Genomic DNA, 14,453 nt, shown 5'->3' on the forward strand with positions numbered 1-14,453 from the left:
CCATAAGAAGATTGTCTCTCGTGTGGGTAATCTTCTTATAGGAAACAACTAACTTCTTTCCGTGCGCAGGAGGCCATTATACATAGGAAGACTTCTGAATAACATTCGTGGTAAGGAACAGCTCAACCAGACGCACGTTCTCCTCGCATCGCTCTTACCCCCCGCACTCGGAGACGCACTCGGGGTGACGACCTGTTCAGCGGATCATCGGCTGAGATGGGACCCCATATTGGGCGATGATTGGCTGGAGGGGGTCTGTCACTCCCGTACAACCAGAACACGTCTCCGAAGGTTGGGGGGGGGGGGGGGGGGGCAATGCAAGAACACACGTCTGGTAAGTTGGGACTGGTCCCAGTTCAGGAGATCGCAGGGGGTCCCAGCAGTTGGACCCCCCACAGTCCTATCCTTTTGGAGGTTCCCCTTTTTGATGTTTTTTCTTAAAGAGGGATACGATATTACTTTTATTCGTTTTATCTTGTTTACCACTATTTTATGATTAAAGGAGAAGTACCGAGGGCAAAAACCTATCCCCCTATCTGCAGGATAAGGGGATAAGTTTTAGATTTCAGGGGGTCCGACTGCTTTGACCTCCCCCTCTACTACTTAAATCATCACTACCACTAGGTATACTTCCAGGACCGCCTTTCCGTTTTTAAGCTTATCTCTTTTGGGGTGTCGGTGCCATATCCAGTTAGAATCCGCATACCCCAGTCAGATATTGTACGCCGTGCGATCTTTCTTTATCTAAAGTGGCACTATGGAGAAAAAGAGGCGGAGCTTCCCATGGCACCGAACGTCTGGAGTGGTGTTTGTATAATTGCGCACGAGCAGGATGGTGAGATTTTTCATCTTTTTGCATCTTTATCTAAAGTGGAACTATAACTTACAAAAAACTTTTGACGTGACTAATAGACAGGTCAGAAGTATTGTGACCGGTGGGGACCTGGGTGCTGAGAACCGCACTGATGGCTAAAATAAAGCGGCAGAAGCACTTAGTGATCGGTGGGGGTCTCAGCCCCTGGACCTACAAAATTAATTTCTACTGCAGCACTGCAGTCTTTTAGGGCGGGGGGGCGCTCTTTTGTGGCAGTTCTCTACTTAGGCTATTAATGGGGCACCCCAATGATAGTAGTACCCCCTTAATTATTAACTCTTAGATATATTGCATTAGTTATCGTCTACTCTCTCTGAGTCGCAGCCTTGTTATACTCCAGATCTGCACTCACTATTCTGCCTGCTCATAAAGGGGGTGGGGGGTGAACGCCAGCAGCACTACAGCTAAGCTAGAAGCTGCCTAGACTGTCGGGGCATGCTGGGATTTGCAGTTTACAACCACTAATGCAGTGTTTCCCAACCAGGGTGCCTCCAGCTGCTGCAAAACTACAACTCCCAGCATGCCCGGACAGCCTTCGGCTGTCCGGGCATGCTGGGAGTTGTAGTTTAGCAGCAGCTGGAGGCACCCTGGTTGGGAAACGCAACACTAGAGAGCCGCACACTACAAGACTTGCCTTAATATATATTGTATATATTTGCGTTCTTTTCTGTCCTCATTCCAAACAGAGGAAACGTAACAGGTGACCATACCTCACTGTGTCTAAGGACCCCTTACTATGGTCCTTATTATAGATGAGCGAACTTACAGTAAATTCGATTCGTCACGAACTTCTCGGCTCGGCGGTCGATGACTTTTCCTGCATAAATTAGTTCAGCTTTCCGGTGCTCCGGTGGGATGGAAAACGTGGATACAGTCCTAGGAAAGAGTCTCCTAGGACTGTATCCACCTTTTCCAGCCCACCGGAGCACCGGAAAGCTGAACTAATTTATGCAGGAAAAGTCAGCAACCGCCGAGCCGAGAAGTTTGTGACGAATCAAATTTACTGTAAGTTCGCTCATCTCTAGTCCTTATCATGCAGTCATTGATACAAGCAGATGCACACACTTGTAATATTAAATACATGTAACGTGTTTACACCAGACAGATAGAGATATATATATATATATAATCTATCTATCTCTAATTTTTTTTATATTAAAATATATATATATATATATATATATATATATATATATATATATATATATATATATATATATATATATAAAAAATTATATATATATATATATATATATATATATATATATATATATATATATATATATATATATATATATATTATACAGTATAAATAAATAATACTCTTTTCCTATCACTGTCCACTCACGTATTTCACGTCCACTGATACATTTCCAGAGTCTGATTTGCACCAGGACACAATGTTGGTTGTTTCTAACCCTTTATGCACAGTCCCCCTTTATAGGATATTAAGGTTCTCAATCCTAAATACAGACACAGAATAATAGGAAGAAGCAATGACTCTGAGCTCGGGTCATGTAAGTAAGTGGAGGAATGTTAATCCGAGGCCCCGTATGTTATAGAAAGAAGTATCAGTAGTCTGGATTATACCTAATATTGGGAATATCCACAACTATCGTGCACTGACCCCTCTATTCTGTATATTTCCCCTATTAATGTTGGATTATTTATGTCTAGTTGTGAGATTGTAGCAGATTTGATGCGTAAATGTATGAAATAAGAAGGCTTTGTGTTAATGCACATTGGTGTTTGTGACTTTTGTTGTATTTTTTTTTTTTTGACCTCTGAGGTGACTTTGTGGCTTATGATTGCTGCAGCACTACAACTCCCAGCATGTTCTTTGCCAACCAGAATATTTCTAGTTCTGCAACACTTTAAAGGGGTACTCTGGTGGAAAACCAAAATCAACTGGTGCCAGAAAGTTAAACAGATTTGTAAATTAGTTCGATATAAAAATCGTAATCCTTCCAGTACTTATCAGCTGCTGTATACTACAGAGGAAGTTATTTTCTTTTTTAATTTATTTCCAGTCTGACCACAGTGCTCTCTGCTGACACCTCTGTCCATGTCAGGAACTGTCCAGAGCAAAAGATAATCCCCATAGCGAACCTCTCCTGCTCTGGACATTTCCTTACATGGACAGAGGTGTAAGCAGAGAGCACTGTGGTCAGACTGAGAAGAAATTCAAAAAGAAGAGAACTTCCTCTGTAGCATACAGCAGCTGATAAGTACTGGAAGGATTAAGATTTTTTTTTTTTTAATAGTATTAATTTACAAATCTGTTTAACTTTCAGGCATCACTTGATTTAAAAAATAAAATAAAAATTTAACCGGAGTACCCCTTTAAGAGCTGCTAGTTGGAGACCGCTGTTATTCATTGTCCTGTCCCAGAAAACTGAGATTGATTTATGGCTATCCTCATATAAACTAGAAGCGCTATGTGATTATTCCAGGATGACAAAAGCAAAATTATCGTGAAAATGCCTTGTTAGATTTTCGGACAAGTTTTCCTAATTGCATGGCCTTCCATAGCACCCTAGAGCTCCTTTCCAGATAGTTGTAATACTGTCTTTATCCAGCGGGGGAGCTGCTGTAATATAGAAGTATTTCCTTATCTCTGCTCAGGATCGGCACTGGACAGCAGGCTCCCTTATAAACACATATGCTGCATTTAGATGCGTCACACACCAGTCATCTCGAGGTAGAAGACCCCTTTAAGCATGTTCTAGTTTGTGGCTCGAGTCCGGTACATAGAATTCTCCACTAACACTATTATCAGCAGATGTGTGCAGAATATAGGGCACGGTCTCCATTATTGATCCTTCTCCCCCCCCCCCCCCCCCTTTTCTTTATTTGCCAAACGTAAATTGACTTGAATCGAGAAGCTATGGGTAGAAGGCGCTTCAGCGACGTTAGGTGATATGCACTTTATTTTTCAGAAGTCTTGTAATATAGGCGGCTTTATTTTCTAGAAATGTATTTAATTTTTTTGTCACTTGCATGTTGGCTGTAACTTATCTATTAAATATAAAAATAAAATTAATAAATTGAAATTCTTGTCTGTGGTTTATTATGGTGGTTATGATGTGTGACTGCAGCCCTTTAGAGTTAAAGGAGTATTCCAGGCCAAAACTTTTTTATATATATCAACTGGCTCCGGAAAGTTAAACAGATTTGTAAATTACTTCTATTAAAAAATCTTAATCCTTCCAATAGTTATTAGCTTCTGAAGTTGAGTTGTTGTTTTCTGTCTAACTGCTCTCTGATGACTCACATCCCGGGAGCTGTGCAGTTCCTATGGGGATATTCTCCCATCATGCACAGCTCCCGGGACGTGACATCATCAATGAGCAGTTAGACAGAAAACTTCAGAAGCTAATAACTATTGGAAGGATTAAGATTTTTTAATAGAAGTAATTTACAAATCTGTTTAACTTTCCGGAGCCAGTTGATATATATAAAAAAAGGTTTTGCCTGGAATACCCCTTTAATGAGTACAGCTCTGGAGTATAATACCGGATATAAATCTAGATTTTCCTAGCTTGTGACGGAAAATATTAGTTATATGAAGACAGGAGGCTCATATCTTATGCATTATTCTTTCTTTAATAATGCCCATAGCAGAACACTTTGGTATCAATTCAATAAAAGAAAACTTCAAACTACAACTCCCAGCAGTCCTAGGGCCACAATAGTCACTCCTCCTTCGTAGCCCCTATATAAGGACTGCCCCCATATAGACCTTCCTCTTTCTTCATGCGAATCGGAACCGCACAAAATCGACTCTATCCGGACATCCTCAGCGGTCCGCAAACACTCGGTGCCTCGACCCCGAGCAGCAGAAGTCCAAAGGTCAATGAGGCCTAACTTCGTCCCAACGGGGACTGTAGAGAACCCAAACAGCTGTAAACAGACAGGTCAACCAAACTCGGGAACACCGCCTCTGCGTTCAATATCCTGTAAAGAGAACAAAGAGTCGTAATAGGGTGGGTTGGGAGGGAAGATACTCGCCTCCTGTCTTCATATAACTAATATTTTCCGTCACAAGCTAGGAAAATCTAGATTTATATATCAGACAGGAGGCTCATATCTTATGCAAGTTCAAAGCTAACAACTAGCTATGACAGAAATAAACAGTAACCAGTCAGAGCCTTATAAGACCGACAGAGAAACATGGTCCTCCGGTCTGAAGTAGAAATGACGGAAGGTGGTCTCCGAAGACCAATCAGCCGCCATCAATAAATCGGAGAGGGAGCCCCCTGCTGTGACTATTTTCGTAGCCATAGCACCCCTGGACGAGTGAGCTCCAAACAGAGATACATCTATACCCGCCATGTCCATGGCAGAGCGTACCCAACGCGCTAGGGTAGCGGAGGCAACTGGACGATGAGGTCTGACATAAGAGATGAGGAGCTGAGAGAAATCCGGAGAGCGCAGGTCTGTCTGCGATTCGTACGCCTGTAGGCAACGAACAACACAGAGCTTCGGATGCGCAGGAAAAAATGGATAAAAAACCGAGTGGATACCCGTCTTGGTCCTACGGACCACCGAGAATTTCACTCCCTGAGGCGAAAATTGTCGCCTAGAGATGTCCAGAGCCTTCACGTCTGAGACCCGCTTTATGGACACCAAACATAGAAGGACCGTCAGTTTATATGACAATAGTTTCAGGGAAAGATAGTCATTGTTCATCCATGAAGCAAACATATCAAGCAACCTGGAGACATCCCAGGTCGACTGATACCTAGGCCTAGGGGGACGCTGAAATTTTATGCCACGCAAAAGTCTACAAACCAGCGGGTGTTTGCCAATCGGTAGAGAGTCCACTGGGCAGTGATAAGCCGCAATAGCCGACCGGTATACGTTAATGGAGCTATAAGACTTGCCAGATTCAAAAGAATCCGCCAGGTAGTTCACCACTACAGACACAGGTGCATGTACGGGATCAACTTGCCGTTGATCACACCAACGAACCCAGAGCCTCCAGGCTGATCGGTATGCCGATCTAGTCCCGGGGGCCCAGGCCAGGGCGAGGAGGTCCCTAGCTGATTTTGAAAGGTCATGATCCGCGTCTGAGACCCCGAAACCAACCACGCCAGGAGAGGCAGTTTGCCCTCCAACACCAGAGGATGGAGACCCCTGGTCGGGTTGGTGAGAAGGTGTGGAATGTGGGGTATCACTCTGGGATAATCCACGGCCATCCCCAGAAGGAGAGGAAACCATGGTTGCGTCGGCCACCAAGGCGTGATCAGCACAACCGTCGCTCTCTGGTTCGTCGTATGCAGAAGAACCCGGGGGATCAACTGGAAGGGAGGAAAAGCGTAATGCGTTCCCCTCGGCCAGATGAGGCGGAGAGCGTCTACCGCCGCTGCCTCTGGGTCCGGCCTCCAGCTGAAGAAGTGGGGCAGCTGGTGGTTGAGGCGGGACGCAAAAAGGTCCGTGCATAACGGACCCCACAGGCGCCGCAACTGCAGAAAGATGGAGCGGTCCAGCCGCCAATCGCTGGAATCGAGGAGATAGCGAGAGTTCCAATCGGCCACCGTGTTGGAGACCCCTGGAATGTACTCCGCTACCGGGATAATGTTGCGGGCCAGGCAAAAGTGCCAGAAGTCTTTGGCAAGGTCCGCTAGGATCTTGGATCTGGTACCCCCCAAGCGGTTGACGTACTGAACCGCTGCCACGTTGTCCATGCGTAGTAACACACAACAATTGGACGAACGAGGCATGAAACTCTTGACAGCAAAATATGCTGCCAGGAGCTCCAATGCATTGATATGCAGGTCGACCTCCTTGACGGACCAAGTCCCTCCTGTGGAAGTCTCCCCGCATCGAGCGCCCCAGCCAAGCCTGCTCGCGTCCGACTCTATGATGACGTCTGGGTATGGGTTGAAAATGGCTTTGCCGTTCCACTCGACGGCATGACGAAGCCACCAATGTAACTCCTCGATAGCCGCCGGACAAAGAGGTACCTTGTCCGCGTATCTGAGGCCTTGCCGCAGATGCAAGATCTTGAGCCTCTGAAGGGCTCGATAATGCAAGGGGGCCGGAAAGATAGCCTGGATGGAAGCCGCCAGGAGTCCCACCAGGCGCGCCAGAATCCGTAATGATAAGCATCCTTTGCGCAGAACCGCCCTGATTTCCTTGCGGATCAGGGCTAGCTTGGACTTGGGGAGTCGCAGTAGTGCGCGATTGGTGTCCACCAAGAAACCCAGGAATTCCATCTCCTGACCAGGAATCAGGACAGACTTTTCTCGGTTGATTATGAAGCCCAGAGTATGTAGCAGTGATATCGCCCACGACATGTAAAGGGAGGCCTGAGCTTTGGAGCGGGCCATGATGAGAAGGTCGTCTAGGTAAATGATCAGACGAACCCCCCTGCTCCTCAGAGCCGCCACCACCGGTTTCATCAGTTTGGTGAAACACCACGGGGCGGACGATAGGCCGAACGGAAGGCAGGTAAATTGCCACATGCGGCCCTTCCAAAGGAATCTGAGGGATTGTTGTGACTCTGGGTGTATAGGGATGGTGAGGTAGGCGTCCTTTAAGTCCACCTTCACCAGCCAGTCTCCTGGTAGTAGGAGGTCCCAGAGGGAATGAATTCCCTCCATCTTGAAATGGCGATACGTGACATGTTGGTTTAAGTCTCGTAGATTTATGACTGGGCGGTAGCCGCCCCCTTTTTTCTTCACTAGGAAGAGGTTGCTTACGAACCCTAGGGAAGATGGGTCGGATTCCACGATCGCATGTTTGTACAGGAGATCCTGTACCTCGTTGTCTATGAGGGCAACGTTTTGATCGGAAAAGTAAATAGGAGGCGTAATCACACCCAGAATCGGCAAGGATTGGAATTCTATGTGAAACCCCCCCACTGTCTGAAGAATCCATACGTCTGCCGTAATCGCAGACCAGGCGTGGGTAAAATACATCAGTCGACCCCCCACAGGTATGTGAGACTGTGGAATGGAAGTTACACTCACCGATAGAAGGGCGGGAACGGGGGTATCCACGTCCGCCACGACCTCTCCAGGGTCTGCCTCGAGGAGGGAAGAATGGTGATGGTTGAACCACGGGTACGGTGTAGGAGGGGGGAGCCTGTGGATACTGGTATTGGGCGAAGGGTCTGCCCTGTGGCCTATAGGGAGCAGAGCGGCCGGCAGATCGGCCTCTACTTCTGCCGGCCCGGGGAAAAATTTTACTGGACCCCGATTTCTTTAGGGAATTTTGGGCCTTATCTAAGCCCGTAAAAAGGCCAACAAATCTATTGACATCTTTCATTAGACTGTCCCCAAAAAGCATGCCTGCTGCCGAAGGACCAGGTTCGGTCTCGGCCAGGTGGGATAGTTGCGGGTCGAGTCTCATAAGGATCGACCGGCGCCTCTCAACAGAGCAGGTGGTATTGGCCGTACCTGCTAGGCAAATGGCTCTCTGAGCCCACCCACGGAGCTGACGGACGTCCACAGGCTCATCCGTCGTTGCGGAATGTTCCGCTAAATTAAGGATTTTTGTGAGGGGACCCATTAAATCAAGGATACGCTCCTGAATAGTCTTAAAGGAGCGTTCTATACCCTTCTTAGTGAATTTTCCTGATTTTAAAAGGTATTTCATCAGGATAGGATCCACCTCAGGGGTGACCACCACTTTATTGGGGATAAAAGGTCTAGGGCATTCAGCCCTCAGCTTATTACGGCTGGACCTATCCAGAGCTTTACGGGCCCAAGCTCTACATATTGGGCCACATGGGGGAGTGGTGACCAGTCGCCCGATCTCGGGTGGGAGATCGCGTCTGGATGGAACAGGGGTTCTCCTAGGGCATCTAGGATAACATTGCCCTGCGTGGCAGGGTTGGCGTTGGTGTCGAGCGCCGTATCCCCAGCATCCTCTTCAATGTTGGGATTGGACTCGTAGTCCTCAGACTCATTAGAAGAACCCGAAGAACCCTCAGTAGAGGAGTCTACATAGGAGTCGGGTTTTGCCCGCCTAGCCATGTAACTCTTGCCATGTAACTCCCCGAGGCCCAGGGGTCGAGCGGAGTGTGAAGAATGCTGGGGTTGACAGACCGGGGTAGGAACTGTCTGGAGCATATTATTATCTTCCCCTGCCGGGGAGTCGGAGGTGTACTTCCTTTTATGGGAAGCTTTGCCCTTTTTTACCTGCGGTTCTCCACCATGAAGTGGAGGGATTGGGGCATGGGAAGCCGGCTGATGCGGGCCAGAGGATAACATGGACGAGGCCAGGGCTGCTTGGACCGACCTGTTAATTAAGTCCTGTATCTGGGTGGCGGACATAAATTGTGCCGAATCCAGGGAGAGAGCCTCAGCTCTGAGGGGGGCAGGTGAAGGTTCCTCGGCCATAGTAAAGTTTAGGATGCAAGGAAGCTAGGGTAGTGGCTGAGGGGTGAGTAGTGAGACCACTGCACAGAAACCTAACTAGACGGAATAAATTCCGTTCCACTGGAAAAAACAAATGTGGGGCACTACACTACCTACTCGACACAGTACAGTACAGGGTTCCGATCCTCCACACCGCTGGCGTTGCACTGACGTTGTGGTGGGAGGGGAGCCCGGAGTCCTTGTACCCAGGGGACGAAGTCTCGCGAGACTACATCCCTCTGAGTGCTGATTGGATGTCGCAGGAGCGCCTCTCCACGAGCGTAGAGACGCCGCCCCTTTTCCGAGCGCAGGCCGCAAGTGAGAAGCGGCCAGCCAGGGAGAAGAAGCTCCGCCCCCAGCCCGCGCGCGCGCGAACTCGGAGGAGAAGAAGGCGCAAGAAAATGGCGAAGGAAGGGGGAGGGGAAGGTGGCGATAATAGCGCCGGAGGTAAGAGGAAGACGCCGAAGCGGCGACAGTGCTGAAAAAAGGCCCGGAACCGGGAATTTCCGGCGCTGGGCTGAAGCAATAGAGTAGAGATGGAAAGAAAGAAAAGCAAAGAAAAACGGAACCTGTGGGTGCTATCCACTGAGATAAGCACCACACAAGGACATACTATAGAGTAATATTATAGTATACAATAAAGACAGAAATATAGAAAATAAATCAATGGATATAGGGTATACTTATCTTGGGTCTGCTATGAGCAGAAAGAAAGAGGAAGGTCTATATGGGGGCAGTCCTTATATAGGGGCTACGAAGGAGGAGTGACTACTGTGGCCCTAGGACTGCTGGGAGTTGTAGTTTGAAGTTTTCTTTTATTGAATTGATACCAAAGTGTTCTGCTATGGGCATTATTAAAGAAAGAATAATGCATAAGATATGAGCCTCCTGTCTGATATATAACTCAGGATCAGTACAGGATAAGTAATGTAATGTATGTACACAGTGACCTCACCAGCAGAATAGTGAGTACAGCTCTGGAGTATAATACAGGATATAACTCAGGATCAGTAAAGGATAAGTAATGTAATGTATGTACACAGTGACCTCACCAGCAGAATAGTGAGTACAGCTCTGGAGTATAATACAGGATATAACTCAGGATCAGTACAGGATAAGTAATGTAATGTATGTACACAGTGACCTCACCAGCAGAATAGTGAGTACAGCTCTGGAGTATAATACAGGCTATAACTCAGGATCAGTACAGGATAAGTAATGTAATGTATGTACACAGTGACCTCACCAGCAGAATAGTGAGTACAGCTCTGGAGTATAATACAGGATATACCTCAGGATCAGTACAGGATAAGTAATGTAATGTATGTACACAGTGACCTCACCAGCAGAATAGTGAGTACAGCTCTGGAGTATAATACAGGATATAACTCAGGATCAGTACAGGATAAGTAATGTAATGTATGTACACAGTGACCTCACCAGCAGAATAGGGAGTACAGCTCTGGAGTATAATACAGGATATAACTCAGGATCAGTACAGGATAAGTAATGTAATGTATGTACACAGTGACCTCACCAGCAGAATAGTGAGTACAGCTCTGGGGTATAATACAGGATATAACTCAGGATCAGTACAGGATAAGTAATGTAATGTATGTACACAGTGACCTCACCAGCAGAATAGTGTGTACAGCTCTGGAGTATAATACAGGATATTACTCAGGATCAGTACAGGATAAGTAATGTAATGTATGTACACTGTGACCTCACCAGCAGAATAGTGAGTGCAGCTCTGGAGTATAATACAGGATATTACTCAGGATCAGTACAGGATAAGTAATGTATGTACACAGTGACCTCACCAGCAGAATAGGGAGTACAGCTCTGGAGTATAATACAGGATATAACTCAGGATCAGTACAGGATAAGTAATGTAATGTATGTACACAGTGACCTCACCAGCAGAATAGTGAGTACAGCTCTGGAGTATAATACAGGATATAACTCAGGATCAGTACAGGATAAGTAATGTAATGTATGTACACAGTGACCTCACCAGCAGAATAGTGAGTACAGCTCTGGAGTATAATACAGGATATAACTCAGGATCAGTACAGGATAAGTAATGTAATGTATGTGCACAGTAACCCCACCAGCAGAATAGTGAGTACAGCTCTGGAGTATAATACAGGATATAACTCAGGATCAGTACAGGATAAGTAATGTAATGTATGTACACAGTGACCTCACCAGCAGAATAGTGAGTGCAGCTCTGGAGTATAATACAGGATATAATTCAGGATTAGTATAGGATAAGTAATGTAATGTATGTGCACAGTGACCCCACCAGCAGAATAGTGAGTACAGCTCTGGAGTATAATACAGGATATAACTCAGGATCAGTACAGGATAAGTAATGTAATGTATGTACACAGTGACCTCACCAGCAGAATAGTGTGTACAGCTCTGGAGTATAATACAGGATATTACTCAGGATCAGTACAGGATAAGTAATGTAATGTATGTACACTGTGACCTCACCAGCAGAATAGTGAGTGCAGCTCTGGAGTTTAATACAGGATATTACTCAGGATCAGTACAGGATAAGTAATGTATGTACACAGTGACCTCACCAGCAGAATAGGGAGTACAGCTCTGGAGTATAATACAGAATATAACTCAGGATCAGTACAGGATAAGTAATGTAATGTATGTACACAGTGACCTCACCAGCAGAATAGTGAGTACAGCTCTGGAGTATAATACAGGATATAACTCAGGATCAGTACAGGATAAGTAATGTAATGTATGTACACAGTGACCTCACCAGCAGAATAGTGAGTACAGCTCTGGAGTATAATACAGGATATAACTCAGGATCAGTACAGGATAAGTAATGTAATGTATGTGCACAGTAACCCCACCAGCAGAATAGTGAGTACAGCTCTGGAGTATAATACAGGATATAACTCAGGATCAGTACAGGATAAGTAATGTAATGTATGTACACAGTGACCTCACCAGCAGAATAGTGAGTGCAGCTCTGGAGTATAATACAGGATATAACTCAGGATTAGTACAGGATAAGTAATGTAATGTATGTGCACAGTGACCCCACCAGCAGAATAGTGAGTACAGCTCTGGAGTATAATACAGGATATAACTCAGGATCAGTACAGGATAAGTAATGTAATGTATGTACACAGTGACCTCACCAGCAGAATAGTGAGTACAGCTCGGGAGTATAATACAGGATATAACTCAGGATCAGTACAGGATAAATAATGTAATGTATGTACACAGTGACCTCACCAGCAGAATAGTGAGTACAGCTCTGGAGTATAATACAGGATATAACTCAGGATCAGTACAGGATAAGTAATGTATGTGCACAGTGACCCCACCAGCAGAATAGTGAGTACAGCTCTGGAGTATAATACAGGATATAACTCAGGATCAGTACAGGATAAGTAATGCACTCCTTATAAATACCACAGTCTCGGTATGAAATTAGAGGCAGTTTGAACAGATACATGTGGTCTATGGGTGTTCCAATAAGGCTTTTTAAAGCATAACCCCAAACCAGTTTTTCCCAGCATGCCAAGCAATTGTAGTTTTGCAACAGCTGGAGGCACCCTGGTTGGAAAACACTGCCCTAAACAATTGACATCTAGCATCATGCCAGAGAAACATTGTCTATATGCCAGGAGTTCAGAGTTTTGACTATTCTTTCTTGGGGTCTGGGGTACCTCCATAGGCCTATGATTTTGTCAGGGGGGTTCTGTTACACTTCATATGTTCACAAGTATAAGGGTTAAAATACCTAGTGACAAAACGCGTTATACCGAAGTTCTGCAGCATGGTTTTTTGACCGTGTGATTTTTACGTCTGTGTTCACACCACCACGGTGCAATACCTCAAGGCCATTACCTGGCAAACTGGTCATGGGTCTTTTTGTTCCCCCCCCCCCTCGCTTATTTCACCTGTGGAAACCGCAGCCAAAAACCACATTGAGGCAATTCACCCAGGTGGTTCTGTTGGTCATTGGTCGACTAGGTGGCGCACTGTTACTGCGTGCAATCCTAGCCTTAGAAATAATTGATCTAGACCACCAGGGTTTCCCAACCCGTGTGCCTCCAGATATTGCAAAACTACAATGCTGTCTGGGCATGCTGGGAGTTGTAGTTTTGCAACAGCTGGAGGCACACTAGTTGGGAAACGCTTATCTAGAGAAATAGATCTCAATGAATTCTGCATGGCACATGGCGGCTAAGCAGATCTGTACTAGAGAGATGTAAGGCCCCCACTGCAACATCTTATCAGTAAAGTCTTGCTGGGATTTGTAGTGCAACCTGTCGCCTAACACTCCGCGAGACACCTCAGTTTAGTGGCTAGGTGTCTAAACTGTGGACCTCCAGATGTTGCGAAACTACAACTCCCAGCATGCCCGGACAGCCTTTGGCTGTCCGGGCATGCTGGGAGTTGTAGTTTCGCAACATCTGGAGGTACACAGTTTGAAGACCACTGATCTAGTGCATCGTTTCCCAACCTGTGGCAAAACTACACATGAAGAATGTTGGGAGTTGTAGTTTCTTCACTAAGGAACAGTGCCCTTCACTACAGATGAGCGAACTTGCAGTAAATTCGATTCGTCACGAACTTCTCGGCTCGGCAGTTGATGACTTTTCCTGCATAAATGAGTTCAGCTTTCAGGTGCTTCCGTGGGCTGGAAAAGGTGGATACAGTCCTAGGAGACTCTTTCCTAGGACTGTATCCACCTTTTCCAGCCCACCGGAGCATCGGAAAGCTGAACTAATTTATGCAGGAAAAGCCATCAACTGCCGAGCCGAGAAGTTCGTGACGAATCGAATTTTCTGTAAGTTCGCTCATCTCTACCCTTCACAGAGCAGAATGTTGTCCGGGCATGCTGGGAGTTGTAGTTCTGCAACATCTGGAGGTCCAAAGTTTAAAAGACCACTCATCTAGTCCATTGTTCCCCCAAACTGAGGCAAAACTACAACCAACTTCAATCAGGCCATGCTGGGAGTTGTAGTTTTACAACAGCTTGAAAAATTGAGGTTTTTGGGGGAAGACAGCTTTAGTGATTGACAGCTGGTTTGGTTACCATGGCAACTGATCAAGCGTCCCGCCGCTTCCACCCAACGCGGGAACAGACGCGGTTTCAATCTGACCAATCAGCGATGTCCCCAGAAGACACGTGAGACGTTGCCGAACTTCCTTTAAAGCGG

The 14,453-nt window shown here is 46.1% G+C and overlaps 1 long non-coding RNA gene across 1 annotated transcript; it reads right to left on the reverse strand.

Annotated features, from left to right (window-relative positions):
- Positions 1-2,163: 2,163 nt before the first annotated feature.
- Positions 2,164-14,452, reverse strand: LOC130293309 (uncharacterized). Its single transcript, XR_008848169.1, has 2 exons — positions 14,330-14,452; positions 2,164-3,892 (listed from the first exon to the last, which is right to left on the reverse strand). It is a non-coding gene; the product is annotated as an uncharacterized LOC130293309 (long non-coding RNA).
- Between the last annotated feature and the right edge of the window lies 1 nt (position 14,453).

Source organism: Hyla sarda, chromosome 10 (genome assembly GCF_029499605.1).
Source record: "Hyla sarda isolate aHylSar1 chromosome 10, aHylSar1.hap1, whole genome shotgun sequence".
NCBI lineage: Eukaryota > Metazoa > Chordata > Amphibia > Anura > Hylidae > Hyla > Hyla sarda.